We start from the raw sequence: 23353 nt of genomic DNA on the forward strand, positions 1-23353 counted from the left end.
GAACTTATACCATTTACAAAGCAAGGGCCATAGTACAGAAAAGAGGTGGTGATTGATAGGAAGAAACAGGAGGAGGAGAAACAAGAAGAACAAGTTGATTCCACTAGCACATTGAAGAGTAGCCTATGGAGATCCCAAATAACTTTAGAAACAGTTTACTGTGGCTTGGGATTGGAAGAAGGTCCTTTTAGCTATAGTTGTGCTTCTTGGTAAATAAACACTAAAAAGAAAGAATACAATGTCTTGAAGTGTGTGTGTTATTTAGTAACAGAACTATATTAAAAGAATTACTAGTGCCATTTAACATTAACAGTGCCCTAACAGCAAACATTATTCCAGATAGAGTGGGCTGTGTACACTGAACAGTTTATGAGTCAAAAGAGAAATAAATACTCTATTGAAGAAAAGGCTCCTTCTTACCACCCCCAGAGTTTCCTTGCAGATTAGATAATGGCCTATTTTGTTTGAATAAAGCTTTCATCAAAATTTTGACAAGCCACACACATGGCCTTTGAACTCAGGATCTAAAAAGACCATTGTTGTTTGTTTGAAAAATCCTCATTTTATCGAACAGATCATAAGAAGCAGGAAACCAAATGGGTATCTATCTCCGAACCACAAGTTAGCAAACTGTCCCATCCCAACAGTGTTAAGTAGTGTTCAATTTCTTATGCATTAGCTCCAATCAGATCGCAATGAAGCATTAGTTTTTCTTTTGTTCAACAGTTTGGGGAGTTGGGGCATAAACTAGTGATAAGCTTAGTTTATCCAGCAGTTTGTTCATGACTTACTCAGATAGGAATGCAGAAAGTATGCAGCCTATGTAATTCTGCAGAGCAAATGAAACCACAAGTGACTTACCTCAGCACATACACGAATTAGCTCTGGTCAGCTGTATGAGTCTATATGATCCATCTGAAGACAAAATGGCTTGACCTCTTCTGTCTTACCATGAGTGGGCAAACCTGAGCACTGGGATGGGGAATTTATTCCAGCACCAATTATCATTATGATATCTACTTCATGTGAAAGATAAAGACAGGAGAGTGGTCCCACTTTATCACATACTACACACAGCCTCTCGGGATTTTAACATAAATCTGGGATAACAAAACTGAAGTTCTATGCAGCAAATGAAAATGGATAAACCAAATGGTGAAGTGGTCAGTGGTAGACTGATGGATGAAGTTCTTAGTGATGATGTAAGGAAATCCCACAAGCTTAAAATGTGCTTTTATTATATCAAAGTTCTGAAGGTCAGAAGTCTAATTTGACATGGCTACAGCCCCCTGCCCTGGAGACTCTGGATAAAACTGTCTAGTTCTTTGCTTTTACTACTTACAGGGGCTGCTGGAAGCTTTTTTGTCTCAGGGACACCCCATCTTCAAACCCAGCACCACAGTATCGCCAAGCTTATTTCTTCTATTTCTGCTTCTACACTTCTTTCTCTTTTGGTGGCCCTGCTGACAACACCTTGTTCCAGAGGGACACTTGTAACTACATTCTGCCCACCTAGATAACCCGGGACAATCTTCCCATCTGGAGATTCTTAGTTTAGTCACAAATTTAAAGACGGGTGGTTTGTTTGGTTTATTTCTGTCTTAACCAAGGTTCTCTAAAGAAACAGAATACTACAGCTGCCCAGATACATATATAATTCTCAGGCTATCCCATTTTACAAGAGTTATTTATTCTTTTAGAACCATGTAACCAGTGAAGGGGTCATCATTTATGATCTCCTCTACAGTTTGTTGGAAAAAAACAAGAGGACTTCCCTGGAAGCAAGCAAGAAGCCTACACTGACAGTAAAGGATACAAAGAGAAACCATGTCTTGAAAAAAAGAAGTGAAATGCTTTGGGATTTAACATGTAATCAGGTCAATAAAGACTTGAAAGTATTTTCTCTGTAATTTAAAATGATTAAACAAAATTCAGTGTCTGAAAAAAAAAGAAAAGAAACAGAATAGGATGAACATTTACATTTAAATGTGTGTATGTGATTATATATGTATGCATGTATATTGTCCTGGCTAGTTTTTTATGTTAAGTTGCACATCTAGAGGCATCTGAGAGGAGGGAACTTTAATTGTGAAAATGCCTCCATATTATTATGCTGTAGGCAACCCTGTAGGGCATTTTCTTAATTGGTGACTGGTGGGGGAAGGTCCATCCCATGATGGCTGGTGTCCCTGTTTCTAGAGGAAAGCACACTGAGCAACCCATGAGGAGCAAGTCAGTAAGCAGCATTCCTTCATGGTCTCTGCACCAGCTATAAGTCCAGGTTCCTGGTCTAACTTTCTTTGATGATGAACAGTGATGTGGAAGCAAAAGAGAAAGAAAGCATTTCCTCCCTAACTTGTTTTTGGTCATAGTGTTTCATCACAACAATAGTAATCCTAACTAATACACACACAACACACACACACACACACACGTGTGTGCGTGTGTTATATGTATATATAACATAAAACACACTTAAGATTTGTACTGCATATATAACATATGACACATAAACATACACTATATATATGTATGCATTTGTGCATGTATATTTAAAAGGGATTTACTAGAGTGACTTACAGGCTATTCCTGCAATGGTTGATCCATGTTAAAAAAGACCTAGCATTCTGTGGTTGTTGAGTCCATGAGACCGAATGTCTCAACTAGTCTTCAGTCTATTTCAGAATTCTGAAGAGCTAGATTCTAACACCCGTGAGTAAAATGCCTTAGCAGCAGGATAAATGAAATTTTCAATGAGAGTCAAAGTAAGTAGGCAAAAGCAAAAGCTTCTTTCTTCCATGTCTTTTATGCATGCTGCTACCCAAAGATGTGGCCCAGATTTAGGGTGGTCTTCCTACTTCATATGATCCAATCAAGAAAATTCGGCTCCCAGCTTCTTTGTTTTTTGTTTGTTTGTTTGTTTGTTTGTTTGTTTTTGTTTTTGTTTTTTAGTTTATTCTGGATGGGGTCAATTTGGTAACCTAGATTAACCATTATAGGCATGCAAGGAAAAATTCACAATCTCAGAGATTAAGACTTAGAAATTTGGGGGAGGGAATTATTATTCTAACAGAAGTAATAATGAAAATATTGACATTCAATCTATACTTAACAATTCAGCAAAACACACCTCTTCATTGCACTTAATATAAATTTAGTAATTTTTAACTATAAACCAAGTACATGACTGATAATCATGATGAAGCAAATAATAGCCTTAAAACAATCTTTGCTTTGGGACCTTTTGGAGTTACAGTTGCTCTTGAGTGTGTTATTTGCTTGTTTTGAGATAGGGTACCTCTTGAAGTTCAGGCTGACCAGGGACTTACAGTACTTCTTCCTGAGCATCTACAGTGCTAAAATTACAGATGTGAGTCACCACACCTACCAAATATTCTTTAATGACATTCAAATGTATGTATAGACATGATGCACAGGCAAAGAAGATATTTTAAGATCCACAGTATGGGAAAAAACATGAAAATAAAATGGTACTAATGTCTGGGAGAAGATCTCAGATTCCCAACATTTAAAAATATGATTCCACATAATCACTTCTCGACATTTTGGCTAAAATCAAGTGTAGTATTTGTTCTTATTAGCTTAATATCTGATATGTCCTCATTCTGAGGACAATATATTAAATGGATTTTTTGAATTAGGAGTTTGAAAAGGAGCCTGCTCCGTCCACTTTACGCATTGTCCCCGTATTGCAGTACTTCCAGGAATCCCCTCGGGGAATAAAAATTTATGATTCCACAAAACAAAACAAAAGAGTTGAATAATTTATAGAAAAAGGATGAGCTAAGATGAGAAATTGACATAAGATATACACATGCGCAGCATATATATTATGAAAATCTTTTTTTCCTCCCGGGTTAGGATGTGACCCAGATTGCACATTTGTGTGTCCCCTGTATTTATTCAAGTGTTCAAATAGTTCTTGAGATGATGTTGCTAGGTTTGGGTTTGGTCATGAGAGTGGATCCTTAATATTGAGGATAAATACCCTGAAAAGGAGGTTGAACCTGTGAGGGCAAGAGAACTGTTGGCAAAGTAGGAAGTGGGGTCTGCCTTCCAGACCTCAAACATGCTGAAGCCGCACCAGCATTGCAAAGATTAATGGTATACTGTACTATGGTCTATAAGCTAACCTAATTTTGTGAGAAAACAGTGCACACATGCACTACCTTGAAAAGATAACTGGAAAAACATTTTAATATACATGGTAATGCACATGTTTACATGCTGCATGCTTATTAGTTATCTGACTTTTTATAGAATAAAATAACCTGTAGAAGAATGAAAATAGACCCATATCTATCACCATGCACAAAACTCAAGTCCAAATGGATTAAAGACCTCAATATCAGTCTGAACACACTGAACCTGATAGAAGAGAAAGTGAGAAGTACCCTACAACAGATGGGCACAAGAGATCGCTTCCTAGGTATAACCCCAGCAGCACAGACATTAAGGGCAACATTGAATAAATGGGACCTACTAAAACTGAGAAGCTTCTGTAAAGCAAAGGACACTGTCACTAAGACAAAAAGGCAACCTACTGACTGGGAGGAGATCTTTACCAACCCCGCAACAGACAAAGGTCTGATCTCCAAAATATATAGAGAACTCAAGAAACTAGACTTTAAAATGCTAATGAACCCAATTAAAAAATGGGGCACTGAACTGAACAGAGAATTCTCAACAGAAGAAGTTCAAATGGCCAAAAGACACTTAAGGTCATGCTCAACCTCCTTAGCAATCAGGGAAATGTACATCAAAACAACGTTGAGATATCATCTTACACCTGTCAGAATGGCTAAAATCAAAAACACCAATGATAGCCTTTGCTGGAGAGGCTGTGGAGGAAGGGGTACACTCATCCATTGCTGGTGGGAATGCAATCTTGTGCAACCACTTTGGAAATCAGTGTTTCGGTTTCTCAGGAAATTCGGGATCAACCTACCCCTGGACCCAGCCATACCACTCTTGGGAATATACCCAAGAGATGCCTGATCATATGACAAAAGCATTTGTTCAACTATGTTCATAGCAGTATTATTTGTAATAGCCAGATCCTGGAAACAACCTAGATGTCCTTCAATGGAATAATGGATGAAGAAAATGTAGAATATATACACAGTAGAGTACTACGCTGCAGTAAAAAACAATGACTTCTCGAATTTTGCATGCAAATGGATGGAAATAGAAAACACTATCCTGAGTGAGGTAACCCAGACCCAAAAAGATGAACATGGGATGTACTCACTCATAATTGGTTTCTAGCCATAAATAAGGGTCACGGAGTCTACAATTGGTGAACCTAAAGAAGCTAAATAAGAAGGTGAACCCAAGGAAAAACATATAGTTATCCTCTTGCCTATGGGAAGTAGACAAAATTGCCGGGGAGGAAAGTGGGATCTTGGGGGTGGAGTGGGTTTGGGGTAAGGGGAGATGGGGACAGAAAAGTGAGGAGGTGAGGATGGGGGGAACTTGGGGAAACAGGATGATTGGGATAAAGGAAGGCTGGATAGGGGAGCACGGAAGCACAATTCTTAGTTAAGGGAGCCACATTAGGGTTGGCAAGAGACTTGAACCTAGAGTGGCTCCCAGGAGCCCAAGGCGATGTCCCCAGTTAGTTCCTTGGGCAGATGAGGATAGGGAACCTGAAACGACCCTATCCTAGAGCAATACTGACGAATATCTTGCATATCACCATAGAACCTTCATCTGGTGATGGATAGAGATAGAGACAGAAACCCACTCCCAAGGTCCCAATGAGGAGCAGAAGGAGGGAGAAGATGAGCAAGGAAGTCAGGACCACGAGGGGTGCACCCACCTACTGAGACAGTGGGGCTGATCTATTGGGAGCTCACCAAGGCCAGCTGGACTATGATTGAAAAAGCACGGGATAAAACCAGACTCTCTGAACATGGCGAACAAAGAGGGCTGATGAGAAGCCAAGGACAATGGCATGGGGTTTTGATCCAACTTCATGTTCTGGCTTTGTGGGAGCCTAGCGAGTTTGGATGTTCACCTTCCTAGACATGGACTTTCCACAGGGCAGGGAACCCTGACTGCTCTTTGGTCTGGAGAGGGAGGGGGAGAGGAGTGGGGGGATGGGGAGAAGGTTGGGAGGAGGGGGAAGGAAATGGGAGGCTGGGAGGAGGGGGTATTTTTTTTCCTTTTCTCAATAAAAAAAAATATCCCCCTGTGTGTCCCTTCTAAACACTTGAAGATGCCTACAGGAAGAATGGGTATTTTACATTTAGCCAAGGTTTAACACATGTGATGGCAGTGGAAAGAAAATATATAGCTAGGAAAAAGAAGCAAAGGAGGTTTGGTAGAGGCTGTAGCAGATCCAATAACGGCAGAGAAATAACATAGGAAAGCATAGCAAATTGATAAGACAACTCTAGAAAAAATTCTGTGGTGGTTTGAATAAATATTCACCCCATAGGTTCATAGATTTGAATGCTTTGTCATTAGAAAGTGACACTACTTGACAGTGATTAGGAGGTGTGGCCTTGTTGGACAATGGACTTTGGGATTTCAAATGCTCAAGCTGAGCACAGTAGCTCCATCTTTATGCAGACTCTCAACTCTTTCTCCAGTACCATGACTACCTGCATACTACCATGCTTCCTGCCATGATGACAATGAACTAAACTTCTAAACTACTACCCAGTCCTGATGAAATGCTTTCCTTTAAAATAGTTGCCTTGGTCATGGTGTCTTTTCACAGCAACAGGCCACATACTAAGACACCTTATTAATATGAAAAATGACTTAAAACTATGTGATGGAGCAGGAGAACCTGCAGTTCCAGGAGCACAAAAATATTAAGTGCAAGGCAAGCATGGGAAACTTAAGGGACCAGTGTCAGTAAAAATAGTTGAAAGAGGACTGTGGATTATTGCCAGCTGGCAGAGATCTTACATAACATGAGTGAGGCCTATAGGTTCAGCCTCCTATGCAGCCAAACATAAAAATAAAATATGTAGGAAATTTTCTTGAAAAGATAGTAGAGTAGATGTTCTTGATGTGGACCTGCTGAACAAGAGGCTTTAGAATAAGAACACCATTGACTTTATTCTAAAGAGAAAAAAAGGAAGAGCTTCTACTCACAAAAGGACAGAGAATGAAAAGAAAAAAATAAAAAAGGAAGAAAGAAAGAAAAGAAAGAAAAGAAAGAAAGAAAACCAAGGAAAGCACAGCTCCCCCCTCATGGAGGGGAGGGAAGTAGAAGTCTTATTCGAAACTGGTACTGAGGATCGGCCTTCAAGAGAACTCCAATTAAAAGAAAAACTCCAAATAAAATTCAGAGAGCTATTCAAACCGACAGTTGCATTATACGATGAAATATAAGAAACACAAAAAAGCAAGGTAATATGACTTCTTCAAAAGATCACCTGCACACACACAACTAATACTGCAGAGACATTGAAATGCATAACACACCAGATGAAGGCTTCAAAAGGTTGCTGGTAAAATGATTTCTGACTGGATCATTACTGCATCAGCAGGTCACTGTCGTAGTTCACATGTTTCATAGGTAGGTTTGTGTCTCCCTTTCTCCTCTGGTGGCATGAGAATACTTTTCGAGTACCATGGACACTAGTTATTTGCACGTACTTAATAATAAAGTTTTATTTTAAAGGGAAATAAGTAGCAACAAATGCTGGTGAGTGTTTGGGGAAGGAAGTACACTTATACCTTTCTGGTGCAGCCCCTATGGAAATCATTGTGAAGATGTCTTAATAGCCCTAAATACAAAGCTGCATAATTCCCAACTCTACCATGTATGTGTGTGTCCTAAAGGACCCTAAGTCATCATATTACAGACGTATTTTCATAAACATGCTTATTGCTGTACTGTTCAAAATAGTAATGAAATAGAACTAACCTAGGTGTCTGTCACCCAAGAAATAGATAAAGAATATGCAGTATAGGTACACTCGGGAATTTTATTCAGTCATAAACAGGATCATAAAAGATTTACTGGAAAACATATAAAAATTTAAAACTTTATGCTAAGTGAGATAAGCCAGACTCAGAAAACGATAGGCTGCATATATTCTTTCTGTTGTGATTTGAGTTTAGATGTGTGCAGTAGTGTGTGTGTGTGTGTGTGTGTGTGTGTGTGTGTGTGTGTAGATCATGAAAGCAGAAAGGGGGTGGAAAAGAAGAAAAAGAGTATAATGGAATTTTTACTGCATGCAAACATATATAGAGGGATTACTTGGAGGAAGTCCGTGAGCAGTAGCAGGGAATGTGGGTGAAAGGCGGATGGGTTATAGCAAATTATAATAACATATAAGCATAAAATTGCCTAAGGAAACCCATTACTTTGCATTCTATCTTTAAAATTAAGTTAGGTAAAAGTTGACAGCAAGTAGTAAATACATCTCAATGTTTATCAGTCTTCTAGCATATCCCAAGGAACCATATTCAGTTCCCCATACAAAACAAAGAGACAAAAATCTTGAAATAGTTTTTGACTTTTTTTGTTATTTAATAGACATTAAAACCACTAAGGTATATGATCTCTAGTTTTAAACTTCAGCGTGTTATCTTTTATTTCTAAGCTTTTTATGATAAAGTAAAATAAAGTAATATTTAGTGGTCTTTTATGCTTATAGACAGTTTGATTAAATAAAATGAAATTAAACTATACAATGAAAAAGAAAGGAAAGAGAAAGTCTAGTTCTAGGGAATATTAATACCAAGAAGCATTCTATAAAATGTGTTGGATTTAAAGCTAAGGAAAGAATTGTAAGAAGGATAACAAGAAAAATGCATAATGGAGAAAAGTCGGTGATTCTCAGACCTCTCCACACACTTCAGGACCAGAAGAGGTAAAATGACATGTACAAGAGTCTCCAGGCATGCTCTGTAGTCTTGTACGGTGCCGGCCACTACCAGAAGGTAATATTCTATTGTCATCGTTCCTGCAGGCGTCAGGCTAGGAAAGGGTTGATGGTAATGATATTTAAATGCAATTCAAAATCAGAAACAAATGTGAGCTGACTGCAACCAAATAGTGTGTTCATTTTCCAAACGCTGACTGTGGAGAAATGACACCGCTAAGGAAAAATGGGAGAGGAAAGGAAACAGAATTTGAGTAATTTCCTCTGTCTCTTCTAATGTAGTTGATGGCAAAAGAAAATCATTTGAAGCAAATCAACCAAATAATCACCATTGTTAGTCTATTTAACAAAAAAATTGAACATTAAGAGAGATAACAATATTAATTAGGTTAGGTGATTGATGACATAATACTGCAATTATAACCTATGAAAATATTAATAAGCTGGGTTCCATCAAAACTAAACACCACTCAGTCAGGAAATTGCATGCTGCACAAGCATGAGGACCTGTGTTTAGAGCTCCGGAATCCACGCCCACATGTGGTGCAGTAGCCTTGCAGCCTTTACACTGGGAAGACAGAGACAGACAGATCCCTGGGGCTGCCTGGCCAGCCCATCTAATAAATCTGTGAATTATCCAAACAGTGAGAGAATCTGTATCAAAAAAGAAGGCAGAGAACAATTTAAGGAAGACACCATACACCAACCTTGAGCCTTTGTACACTCCATAGATGATCAAATGCATACATATTTGCACATATACATGCAGGAACACACACATATACTACGCACCAAAACTAAAACAAAAAATAACAACCAAGAAAAAAAATTCTTGTGAAAGTCACAATGAAAATAATGCAAAGCCAAGTCAATCCAGGTAGTAGTGGCATTTTCCTGTGTCACTCATTTTTTATTATTTATGCTAATAAAATTTATTACTAGAACATTTTTTTAAGTCCACAGTATAATCAAGTAGAAGGTAGAGCCAGGTCCCGCATAGTTTAGCCCACATTTCCCTCCCACAACATCCACACCACTGCCTTTGCAGCAGCGCATCTCTTGGATCCCATGAACCTCTGAACCACCACTACCACCCCAAAAGAAAGTCTGTGCAGCCAGAGGACATTCTTTGTTTTTTCTGTGACACAATGTCAAGGTACTGTTTGGTCCAAAGTGCCCCCCCCCCTGCAAATGGCACTGCTGGTGGCAATGTCCTAATCAGAATAACCAGGGTTGTCTCCAAAAAAGAAAGAAAGAAAAGGGTGGGGAGAGAGAAAGAGAAAAAGAAAAAATGAAAAGGGAAGCTAAATGGTGGTTCTGAAAGATTTGCAGAAGACACTAATAAAAGGAATAATAACTAAAATGTATAAATGGCTCAGGAAATTGGCAGAAATAAAACAGGCAACCTAATTAAGAAATAGACAAAGGATCTGATCAGACACTTCATCAAATAAAGTTCCCATGTAGAGAGATGTCATAAGATGAATAAATGATAAATAACATGATCTTATTCAGTTTACAGTCTGTGAAGGCTGGAAAGTCCTAGAATCTGGTGCTGGTATCCCGTGAAGGTTTCCATGCTGTGCGATGACATGGTGGAAAGGTGAGTTTTCAGGTATGACATAGAGAAAGCTAATTGATCATGGTTATCAGTAGCCCACTCTCTTAAGAACATCATTAATCCACAAAAGAGTTTTAATGAGCTAATCACTCCTAAAAAGTCCCATCTTTCACTAGAGAAAGCAACAATGAACAATGAGGCCACACAACACTTATCAAAATCAACATCCTCCAATTACTGACATCAAATATAGCAGGCAAGCGCAACAGAAAGAACTGCTTGTTGCCGGCCTGAACAGGAAATGGGTAGTCCTTTAGAGGAAGCTTCTTCTAAAACCAAACACACTCATAGTATGTGACCTAACATCTTTACTCCTCGGTGCTTACCCAGTGGATGAAGCTAAGAACAAATGCTAACAATATGTTTTCAGCGTTGACCATTTAGTATGGGGAACCTAGCTAGTTTGTGTTCACTGGAGAAGACTATTTCTTTCATTCCCAGCATTCCTTAGCTGTCAGTAGCTCTTTGTTGAGGCCTTGTGGAAGAGTCTAAAGGAAGCAAAGAAAGAAAGAAGTGATGTAATTATTTTATAATATCAAAATTCAAAGAAATAATTTAAACTATAGTCATATCATTCATAATTGCCAAATCTTAAGACAGTCAGCATGCCTTCAGAAGGTAAAGGGATAAACTGTGATAAGGCCAGACAATGGAAAATTATTCAATGCTTAGAAAAAAAGAAATTTCAAGCCATGAAGACACATAAATGATAATTAAATGCACACCACTGGTGGCTTCTGGGCATGCAAAGTCTATGTGCTCTATTATCACAGCGATAAGACATTTTGAAAATGTGAAATGATACAGTAATGGAATGATTGGTGACTGTTAGTGGCCCAGGGAACGGATAAATAGGCAGAACTAAGGAGAGCTTTAGGGCTGTTAAACCGAATCCATTTTCTGTTGCTAATAGCACAATTCCATAGAACAGGTAAGTCATTTTAAAATGTTTTCCACTTTGACTGATAGCTCTATTCACGGCCTTCGTGTCAGCAATCCTCAGTTGACATGGGTTATTCATGATGAGAGATATTGACTGAGTGATGGACACAGCCAACCCGTTTCTTTGTTTTGTTCATAGCAAGCATACTCTTAAACTTTAATTGTTCAATTGGTTGCATGAATTAATTATTCCATTCTTAAAAGCAGAGCCATAATTAACTTCTGACAGACCTCAGCCATTTCTTAATATTGCGTGATGGGGATTCAACCTTCTTATACCATAGCCTAAAGACTTCTGTGTAACACTGCAATGGGGACATCACACCATCATAGACTTGTCCAAACCATGTAACACAGAAACATTGGCATGAATATAAATGAGGTAAGCAAGTTTAAGAACAACCCAGTGACCCAGGTCACTTCCTGTTGAAAACCTTTCTTATTTGCCACTTTTCTGCCCTTTCCTGATAGAGCAAAACCCAGTGCCTTCCCTCCTGATAATTTGTGTTCAGGCAAAACAAGGTACATAGAGAGAAAAAGGGCCAACTCAGTTCAGACTGGTGTTGGGCACAAACATGGTGAAAGCCAATTATCCGTTCTTGAAGTGACTTGCTGGGAAGAAAGTCCTATTGGCCAACTTGTGCACATGCATGACATGCACATACTTAAAATTTGGGGATGCAAGCCGGGTGGTGGTGGCGCACGCCTTTAATCCCAGCACTCGGGAGGGAGAGGCAGGCTGATCTCTGTGAGCCTAATCTACAAGAGCTAGTTCCAAGTCAGGAACCAAAAGCTACAGAGAAACCCTGTCTCGAAAAATCAAAAAAAAAAATTAGAAAATTTGGGGATGCACTGCTCCATGTGTGTGCATACACACACACAGAAAGAGAGAGAGAGAGAGAGAGAGAAATAGAGAAATAGCACCAATTAATTGTACTTGTCAATCATTGTAAGGATCTATCCCATTCCCACCCTGGGGGTTGTTCTCTCCCTCTAAATCAAATGATGAACTCCAGAACAGCACTCCGGAGCTCCGTCTTGGGGAGTGCCCTCTCTGCACTTACTGCCACTTTTAATAAGTCTGTACCTTTACTGCTGCTTTCCTTTGTTTTGCTCTTTTGTTTCTTGTCACAAGTACCTATAAACAAGGAGACAGTGGCGCCCCTGAACCAGATGTGGACAGAAGGAAAGGAGTATTGGGGAATCAGTCTTCTGATGCAATTTGGGGTTGGGGTGCAGAGGGCAACAAGCTGGTGGAAAGCAAGCAGATTTTATGTGACAATCAGCAAGATGGGGTCTTTGAGCTGATAAAGGCTGTTCAAAAGTAGATGCCCTTGCCCAGAGGAATTGACCTTTACCGGCAAATTGAGAGAAGTCCCTGGTAAACAGAAATCTGCCCGAGAGATATACTTCTGTGGTAAACAGAAACCAGCCTTTACATTTCTGTTTGCCCAATAACCATCCTCTGTTTACCTGGCTAGAGTTCTGATTAGGACATTGCCGCCAGCACTGCCATGGGGGTGGAGGGTGGCTACTTTGGACCAAACAGTACCTTGACATTGTGTTACAGAAAAAAAAAAAACAAAGAATGCCCTCTGGCATTCTATTGGGGGTGATAGTGGTGGTTCAGAGGTTCATAGGATCTAAGAGATGCGCTGCTACAATGGCAGTGGTGTGGATGCTGTGGAGGAAGCTAGGCTATGCTGGACCTGGCTCTACCTTCTACTCGCTTTTACTGTAGACTTAAAAAATGTTCTACAACTTTATTAGCTTAAACAATAAAAACATGAGTGACACAGGAAAGTGTTATTGGAAATGTGGGGGGATTCATGATACATTCCCAGGAAAATCAGAGTCACCTCTTAAGGTTCTGCTTAGTATCTGTACTAAAAGAATTTAAGAACAAACTCAAACAAGAGCTGAAGAATAATTTTAGCAGAATTTAAAAGGAAAATCCCAAAGGAAACAAACTGTAAATCTTGGCAGCTCTCTGGAGGAGGAGAATGGAGAAAAAAGGGGCAAAAGCCATGAAGACTGAGTTAATTAGTATGGGCATGAGAGATAGGATTGGCAATCAGTCACGTGATGGGAAGGGGAGCTTTCAATAATGAAGTCCAAAGAGCCAGGAAAAGCATGCTTGGGCTCTGGCCAGCATCTAAAATGAAGAGATCAAAAAGAAGAAAAGCATTCAGGAAAGCAGACAGATTCAAGAGAACCTCAAGGGGGCATATGGGGATTCTACTAAGGGAAAAAAATTCTGGGATGGGAAGGTACGTTAAAGGGCTATGTATTCCTCCTGTCTCTAGCATGACTTATGATAGACGCACCTTCTTGATGCCTTGTCCTTCAGCCGATCCAATAGGATTAACTCTTTTAAAATGTAACAAAATAAAGTATAAGATTAAAAAAAACCCTACCATATCGAAGTTGGACAAGACAGACCAATAGAAGGACCAGAGCCCAAGAGAGGGCACAAGAGTCAGAGACCTACTCATTAATACATGCAGGAATCCCATTAAAGCACAAAACTGGAAGCCATAATATAAGCATAGAGGACCTGATTTTCTGAGTCTATGAAACTACTACCTCGCGAAAGGGACCCTGGGTTTTCAGTGGTAGAAGGAACATGAATACTGTGCATTGATGAAGAAATAACAAGGTAAGAGTAACTCAGAGTGATAATTTATAAAAGCAAGGGTAAGAGAGATGGCTCAGCTGGCAAAGGCACTTGCTGGCAAAAGCCTGACAACCTCAGTGAGCTTGACTCTCAGGCTTTCTTTGGACTGCCAGCTTCCAAATAATGACATAGAGACTTCTTATTAATGATGAAAGCTTGACTTCAGCTTAGGCTTGTTCCTAACCAGGTCCTATAACTTAATGTATTTACATTAATCTACATCCTGCTATGAATGTAGCTCATTGCCTTTCTTAAATATCGTGTATGTCTGACTTCCTCCACATTGTGATGGTCCATTCTCCGCCTCTCTGAGTCTTTCCCTAGTATCACCTATCATCTACCATCCAGCTATTGGCCACTCAGCTTTTGATTAAGCCAGTCAGAAGGTGCCTTGGTTGAGGTACATCTTCATAGTAAGCAAAAAGATTATCCTACACTACCTCAGGACTCTAATGATGGGCAGAAAGAACTGACTTCCTCAAGTTGTCTACTGACCTTCTCATGGGTGCCATGGCACCCATTTAAAAGCACACAGCAGACTGGCAGAGCACAACTCTCCACAAGTCTATCCTTCTGTTGAAACAGTGAGAACACGAAAACAAAGTAGCTCAAATCAAAGAGTATTTGTCCAAGGAAAATGTCTGGATCTCAGTAAGAACAGTGGTGAGTTTTGTGGTTTTGTAAATCCCTCATTTTAACCTCTTCTCCTTAGCATCATGGTGGGCTCTAGAGAAGACAGCCTCACCACCATGAAAACTGTGACATTACAGAGTAGACTTTCTCACAGCTTATGCTTTTAATTTGAACTTGTGCCTAACGAAGTTATTTGCTGTTTACTTAGTAAAACTCATCATTTACAAATTAACTTTTCTGTTCTAGATAGTTGTTGTTGTTGTTGTTGTTGGTGGTGGTGGTGGTGGTGGTGGTGGTGTGTGTGTGTGTGTGTGTGTGTGTGTGCAATAGAGTATAATTATTGGCAATGAAACTGCAAGCCCTAGGATTAAATGGTGTTGCTCAGCAGCACTCACCATTAATGCCTGGGTGCACTTTCATTAATTCTATTTTACTCATTGTTGAATTTAAGACACAAAATTTTAAAGATATGATTTAGTGCTATTCTAGATGTTTGGAACAAACTAATTTAGACTGTCAGAACTTTAAATGTTCTCTATTACCCTCTACAAAGCAGCAAACAGAGTATATTCTTGGTAAGTAAAGCCTAGTTTTAAGAACTCTGGCTTACGTCTCTGGCCTCAGTCTACTATTGTGCCCAATAGTGTTATTCCGAAGCCTGATTTAAAGACATGTGTGAGGGAGAAAAGCTCAGGAGTTCATTGTTTCACCTTCACTGAGAGCAATAAAAGGTGTATAGTCAGAACCCAAGCTCAGTCTACAGACTCAGTGTGGAATCAATTAGAAGCCTGGCAAGATGTCTGGATACGCAGCTTGAGGTTGAGACCTGAGCCCCAGTGGAAAGATGGAAATCCTTGGAGGTGAAGAAAAATGAAAACATTAAGACATATAGAAATACATATGTTCTTGTATCCAGTGTATCTTACACACACGTAGAAGGAGTCTTGCAGATGTTAGGAGTTAGAATCAGAATCTCCCTGAAAAAGGTTGGGATTTTGCCAGTCTCTTCCCCTAGTACAGAATCTGTAAAGTACATGGGCTTTTCCAGCTGCCCTTCACATGTTCCATCAGACATAGTGGTCAGAAGCCAATTGCAGTCAACGCTAGGTGTGAGGAGAGAGTTACGACCACGTTTCTTTCTACCTTTCAACTTCCCACTTGGTCTAGAGAAAACTTCTCCATAAGTCCATACAATTTAATGTATTTTCTGAAGGAAAACAGACAGCAACAAGTGGTCAAAACTTCTGTGCACAACCATAAAGGTAGGAAACCTTCTAGGTACTTCTTACAAAATTGCTGTAGAATAGTCCTTTAGTAGACTGTGTAAATATATGTTATTGTGACTGGTTTAATAAACAAGTTGACTGGCCAATAACTGAACAGGATAAAGCTAGGTGGGAAAACCAAACAGAATGATGGGATGAGGAAGGGCAGAGACAGAGGAATTGCCAGACAGATGCACAGGAAGCAAGACAAATATAAAACGAGGTAACAAGCCATGAACCATGTGGCAAACAGAGTAATAGAAATGCGTTAATTAAGTTTAAGAGTTAGCTAAAAACAAGCCTGAGCTATTGGCTGGGCATTTGTAATTAATATGAGCCTCAGTATGTTTACTTGAGAGTGACTGCAGGGCAGGAAATCTCTACTAACACGGGATAAAATTAAAATGCAAGCTATGACTAAACAAAAACCTTGCAGGGTATGGACTAGTTCTAAAGCATGTCCTATGTGTATTAAAATTGATTTATGTTTTCAGATTTAAAGCTTTATAACTTGCCTTTCTTATTACTTTGAGTGTTTTGTTTTGGAAACCACTTTAAGAAGTATGAACTCACAAAAACACTGAATGTAAGCTGTATTTTTTATCAGAAGATATGATAAACACAGAACCAAAACAATAAAAACAAAATAATGCACAAATGTAGTCATACCAGTCTAATTTAGTGAAGGGAAACCACAACAAAACTATAATTTCTGGAATGAGAATCTTAGGTTCCCTAGTAACAACACACAGAAATTTGTATAAGTGAGATTTTATCTCCATTTGCACTTGATTTTTCTATGCTTTGGGTTTTAAATATGATGTGTCAAAGACAAATTTATTTCCCTTGGGTTTTGTTTCCAAGTAGTTGTGGTATTTAATTTGAGGCTGTCTAAGTTTGCAATGGGCTAGCAATAATATGATACACAAAGTAACAACCAATAGTCTGGAGAGTTCTATTGCTTGTGTCCTTGAGGTAAAGTGGATATCTGATGATATGCATGTTCAATACTTATGAATTATGCATGTGAGCAAATACTGATCTATTACGGTTGGATTTACCTTACATTGTTTTCAACACAATAGCTCAAGAATCCTAAAATCTTTTGTTTCATTGATTCTTTGGATTGTTTTCTGTGTTTCTATTTGTTGATTTCAGCCCTCATTTTGATTATTTCCAGTCTTCTACTCCTCCTAGGTGAGTCTGCTTCTTTTTTTTTTCTAGAGCTTTCAGGTGGGCTGTTAAGTCTCCAATGTGTGCTTTTTCTGTTTTCTTTAAGTGGGCACTTAGTGCTATGAACTTCCCTCTCAGGACTGCTTTCATAGTGTCCCATAAGTTTGAGTAGGTTGTTTCTTTATTTTCACTGAATTCGAAAAAGACTTTAATTTCTTTCTTTATTTCTTCCTTGATCCAGGAGCCCAAGGCGATGTCCCCAGTTAGTTCCTTGGGCAGATGAGGATAGGGAACCTGAAACGACCCTATCCTATAGCAATACTGACGATTATCTTGCATATCACCATAGAACCTTCATCTGGTGATGGATGGAGATAGAGACAGAGACCCACACTGGAGCACTGGACTGAGCTCCCAAGGTCCCAATGAGGAGCGGAAGGAGGGAGAAGATGAGCAAGGAAGTCAGGACCACGAGGGGTGCACCCACCCACTGAGACAGTGGGGCTGATCTATTGGGAGCTCACCAAGGCCAGCTGGACTATGATTGAAAAAGCACAGGATAAAACCAGACTCTCTGAACATGGCGAACAATGAGGGATGATGAGAAGCCAAGGGCAATGGCACGGGGTTTTGATCCTACTTCATGTTCTGGCTTTGTGGGAGCCTAGCCAGTTTGGATGTTCACCTTCCTAGACATGGACGGAGGGGGGAGGACCTTGGAGTTTCCACAGGGCAGGGAACCCTGACTGCTCTTTGGACTGGAGAGGGAGTGGGAGAAGAGTGGGGGGAGGGGGAGAAGGGTGGGAGGAGGGGAGGGAAATGGGAGGCTGGGAGGAGGGGGAAACTTTTTTTTCCTTTTCTCAATAAAAAAAAGAGAATCCTAATATCATATTTATGACATATTTGGGTGTCAACCTATAAATTTTCTTCTCTTCATATTGTAGATATGATAGTGATTATATGACACAAAGCATTTCAAATGCTAAAGTATGTACATTTACAAAAGACTACCACAGATTGACTACCATATTAAAACACTACAGACTGTCTTGTTTAAATCACAGAAATTAGTTTCATCATCGTTCGGGAGGTTAGAAGTCCCAGATGAAGGTGTTAGCAGTTTCACCTAAGGGCTCCTTGGTCTACAGGTAAAGTTGCCTTCCAGCTATGTTTTTACATGGCAGTTTCTGTGTGCACAGGCATTCCTAGTCTTTTCCCCTTCTTGTAAGGAAACCAATAGCACCAGATAATTATTTTTTTAAATCTTATGTACCATAATATAACTTATCTCCAAATATATTGGGAGTCTGAGTTTCACTCAAAGAATTTGAAGGAGACACAAGGTAATACATAGCAGTCTAGAACCTCTGGAAAATAGTAGAGATGTCCATTATGATGCTTATAGCTAAACCAACGTTACAGGTCCTCTCGCCTCTATTTTTTGCTTTATAATTTTAATCCCAATGTTCCATTCCATGCCATATAGCTTTGCTAGTAATGTTATAGTGGGCATAGATATTTCTAGGTGTTCTCTGCTGTTAGGATCACACTAGAACTGACTTCAAAATTGTTCCTCGTTGTAGAGATTGTAGAAATGCTGTTTTTATCTAGGATTCCCCAGAGGAACAGAAACAAGAGGATGAAAATAAATCAGATTTTATCAAGTAAGCTTCAAAATAGTAACAACAGACAAATCACACCCAGATACTAAAAACCCAGTACTTGTCTTTGAGGCCTCAACAGTTGGGGAAGTCCCAGAATAGCTGTCTATCCGCAGGAGTTCCCACCAGTCATCACTCAGTCCACAGGGCAGGTGCCCAGAGCCAGGGAACTTTCTATAGAGCAGGAGTTCTCAACATGCAGGTCCTGACCCCTTGGTGGGGCAGGAGTCAAAAGATCCTTTCACAGGGTCCCTAAGGCCATCAGAAAACACAGATATTTGCATTATGACTTATAAAAGTAGAAAAATTAGAGTTGTGAAGTATCAGCAAATAATTTTATGGTTGGGGTCACCACAACACAAAGAACCTTATTAAAGGGCCACAGCAGTAGGAAGGTTGAGAACCACTGCTGTACAGCCTTTGGTCTCTATTTGATGGTCCAAGCTTGGAAGCCTGCTTCTACTGAGAGTGCAGGAATGGGCAGAAGCAGCAGTTTAATTCAGCAAGTCAACTCAGTCACAAGTAGAAAAGCCAAGCAAGCAAAGGGAGGGGAGGCCAGAACAACTTCTTTTGTCAGCCCTTCTTATCTGTGCTCCTACCAGAAGGTACTGCCCACAATGGGTGGGCTCCCCTCAGGAGTTAGCACAATTGTTCAGGTAAGGTTTCCTGCTTAGGTGGTTTCAGTTAGTGTAATGTTGACATTAGAACCAACCATAATAAATGTTAAGAAGTTCCAACTGATCAGTATATAAGTGACAGGAGTAATTTTAAATGGTGTCTTTCTGTCTGAACAAAAATACAGTCATGGAAAACAAGCAAGGAAGGTGTGAGATTGTCAACATTAGAGAGAATAGACCATTCCAAAAGAGCACAGACTCTGATAAAAGGGGTATTAAGCGATATCCTGTCCATCCTTTAAGGAAACAGCATCTCAATGTTCAAAACAAGTGTTTCTTGAATTAAAATAGGCATGTCTCTTGTTATTAGAAAGAAAGATACTGAGGTTTTTGCTTTTTCATGAAATGGTAGAGTTGATTTACTTGTTGTAGGAACCAGAGGGGTCAAGGACACCAGGAGAACACAACTCAAAGAATCATTGGGGCTCAAAGAAACTGAAGCAGCTATCACAGAGGCTGCACGGGTCTGCACTAGGCCCTCTGTGCATGCTATGGTTATGCACTTGGCATTTTCATGAGACTCCTAACTGTGAGAGTAGGGGTGTCTCTGACTCTTTTATCTGCTCTTGGGACTTTTTACTTCCTACTGAGTAGTCTTTCTTAGCCTTTGTGGGTTGTGCATAGTTTTATATTAGCTTGCTATGGTGTGTTCAGTGCCTATCTCTGGGAGGCCTGTTCAAAGGATTGGATCTGAGTGAGAGGGGAGGTAGTACAAAGGGATTGGGAGGAGTGGAGAGAGGGGAATTTGGGTTCAGATGTAGTACAAACAAACAAACAAAAAGCAAAGACATGGGCATAATCAGGTTATAACTAGAGAGAAATTCGGTGGAAACTTGTGCCCCATAGTAAAGAATATTCTGTGAACATCTCCAGAGTTCAAATGTGGTGGATTCTTTTCAATTAGCAAAATACAAAAGAAGACTCAGCATGGTGCAAACTAGATGAACAGGGAGATCAAAAAGAACCAACAGGAAGTCTCATGTCCTATTTGTTAACTATTTAGGTTTTATTTGAAGCAGAAGATGGATGCCAGGTGCACAGAAGAAAAATCTGTCATTTTTGATTACTCTCCATTTCTCCGGTACTGCTGCTTCCTCAGTATCAAGCATCTAAAAAGAGCCCCACAAAACTGTGAGCACAAATAAAGTCACACAGACAGATTGAATGATGAACTCAGTTGCCATTCCTGAGAGCTCAGGAGAAATGTCTACAATGTTTTACTTTTAGAAAGTTATTCTTTTAGAGGATTGCTACGGTAATGAAAATTAGGAATGGAATTGCATGTGAGCTCTAACTCGAATGATGTAGAAGCTTCTAACTGTCAGTTAACTATCATGCTGATCCTGTGTAGATGTACGAAATGGACAGGTCAACTTGTGAGAACACAATTTGTTGGCCTTTTCACAGCTTCCTTAAAGGAAATGCAGACACTGAAAGATCTTGTCTGTGGCCTGTATTAAAAGTCAAAAGGAAGTGTCCCTTGTTTAGAAGACGCTTAACTCCTGTCTTTGATGGTGGTATGGACTTCACATTCAGGAATCTTAGAATCTGCCACAGAGGAAGAGGCTGGTCCTCTGGAAAGAACAGTAGAGAACTACTTACTTTGGGAATGATCTCTACCTTTTAAGCATTTACTGGGCAATGTTATATTTTGGAAAGGGAGGTGCATGAAGATGCTACAATAATCTATCCAGAAATCCAGGTTAAAGTTCAATTATTATGAAGAATATTTCTTACAGTTAATTTACTCCTGTCTTCATCTACTAAGACATGAGCAGGCATTTAATAAATGGGTATTAATGGCAAATGTTCTCTCTGTACCTTTATCAGATGATTGAAGGGATTATTATGGTAGTTAAAATCCGGTCACAGAGAAGCAACTAGGAATTAGAGGGTAACAAGAAGCAAATTGCTATGGGTCTGGGGTTGTTCAGAGATGCACCAGTCCGACCATGAATAAATCTCAACAAAAAGGCTTTATTCAAAATACTGGCACAGGATATTCAAGGTGCCAGGACTGCACCCGAGAGCACACTCAAAATGCAGCTCCAAATTACATTAATCAGGATTTATAGAAGCAAAACTCACAGTGTTATGTACTTCCCTCCCTCATGCAATTAGGGTCAAAGACACAGCTTGACACAGCTCCTGCCTATGTGTAATTGGGCAAGCAAGCTTGTTTACAGAAGCAAAAACACACAGTTTGTACAAGACCAGGCAATTACAAGAACAACCTCTAGCATTTCAGGAAGTTTTCTGTCCTTGGGCAAGTGAAGCTTATAGGTTAAAAGCATTTTTGTTTTATACTTCTCTTAAGCACAGTAATTTCAAACATAATGTTCATCCTCTGTTGACATGGGTTTTCTGTCCTGCCCGGTCATGCAGTCATTCAGTCCCAAAGGAATACACATCAATTATAAACTTGTTTGGCCTATTAGCTCAGGATTCTTATTAATTAATTCTTACATCTTAGCCCATAATTGTTGTGTGTGTTAGTCATGTGGCTTGGTACCTTTCATCAGCGAGGCATTCTCAACTGTATTCTCTACATCTTGGTGATGACTGCAGACTGAGCTTTCCTCTTTCCATAATTCTACTGTTCTTGTCACCTTGACTCTACTTCCTGTCTGGCTACTGGCCAATCAGCGTTTTATTAAAAATAGTACAAGTGACAGGATAAAAGACCATTGTTCCACAGCACTCCTCACAAAATCCCTGGGAAGTAGGGCAAGTCTTGAAAAAAAGTGGTATGTTATTTTTCCAAAATTTATGATATGTTGTATTTTTATTTCTTCCATTCAAAAAATTTAAATTCTGTAAAATCAAGTACACAGAACTTGTAAGAGTTTAGACCTCCCAGACAGAACTATTAATCACAATATAGAATGTTATTTCAATTATGCATAAAATATTACAAAGAACTCAAATACATATTTATTTGTTATTTTTTCTGTATGAGTGGGTGTGTGTAATGTAAACTATTCTTCAGCATTTTTTTCAGCCAACATTTGTACCAATATCATTTTATGACAGTATTAATTAATCACATATGTACTAATAAAAGTATTAGTTGTTTGGAAACATAAAACAAGCTGATGGCGGTGTTTTGTCTTTAAAAAATGAAGATCAAGGTGACTACATTGGGTGGAGAGCATTATATTCTCAATTTTATTCTTTTATGAATATTTTCTCTCTTTTAAGATAATTGTGCTGTGCTTTTTTTGACAGGTGGATAAACAAGGGAGCAAGAGAGAAAGAGGCTAACAGTAAGGGATAAAGCAAGAAAATCATTCAGTTATAGTGTTCCCTCCATTAAAAAATGACCAAATATTTAAATACTCTCTGGTTCTTTATGGGGAATAAAATCTATAAATACTAAACAATCTCTTCATCCAGATTCCATACCTGAACAAATCATTTACCTCTGACTCAAGCCAGACCAAGTGTACGTTAATCTTCCTAAGCAAGGTTTGCTTCCAAGTAGTGAATCTTACTTGTTCTATTCATGAAAACTCTGGCACTACAATGGAGAATTCTGACTCAAAGCTTTTTTGTGTGGTCAAGGTGACTAATGACTTTAAAGAACACAGGGACCAGTAAATTCCCTGAGAAGTTCAAGCTCTCTGGCCTACTTTTGTTATTACCATTATTATTATTTCTTGGGCTGAAGTAATACTTGGACCCAGTAAAAGGAAATCTTTGCTTGTTTACTTTATTCCTACTAAGAACTCACATAAAGCCAAGGGCCCAACTAGGGAAATACATGTGAGGACAAATACACTAATAATATGATTGTTTGGCACCATGTTTGCTTTCGGTACATTACACAGA

The 23353-nt window shown here is 39.3% G+C and overlaps 1 pseudogene; it reads left to right on the forward strand.

The window, feature by feature from the left end:
• Positions 1-3550: 3550 nt before the first annotated feature.
• LOC142853170 (U2 spliceosomal RNA) lies at positions 3551-3752 on the forward strand (annotated as a pseudogene).
• Positions 3753-23353: the final 19601 nt, after the last annotated feature.

Source organism: Microtus pennsylvanicus, chromosome 6 (genome assembly GCF_037038515.1).
Source record: "Microtus pennsylvanicus isolate mMicPen1 chromosome 6, mMicPen1.hap1, whole genome shotgun sequence".
NCBI lineage: Eukaryota > Metazoa > Chordata > Mammalia > Rodentia > Cricetidae > Microtus > Microtus pennsylvanicus.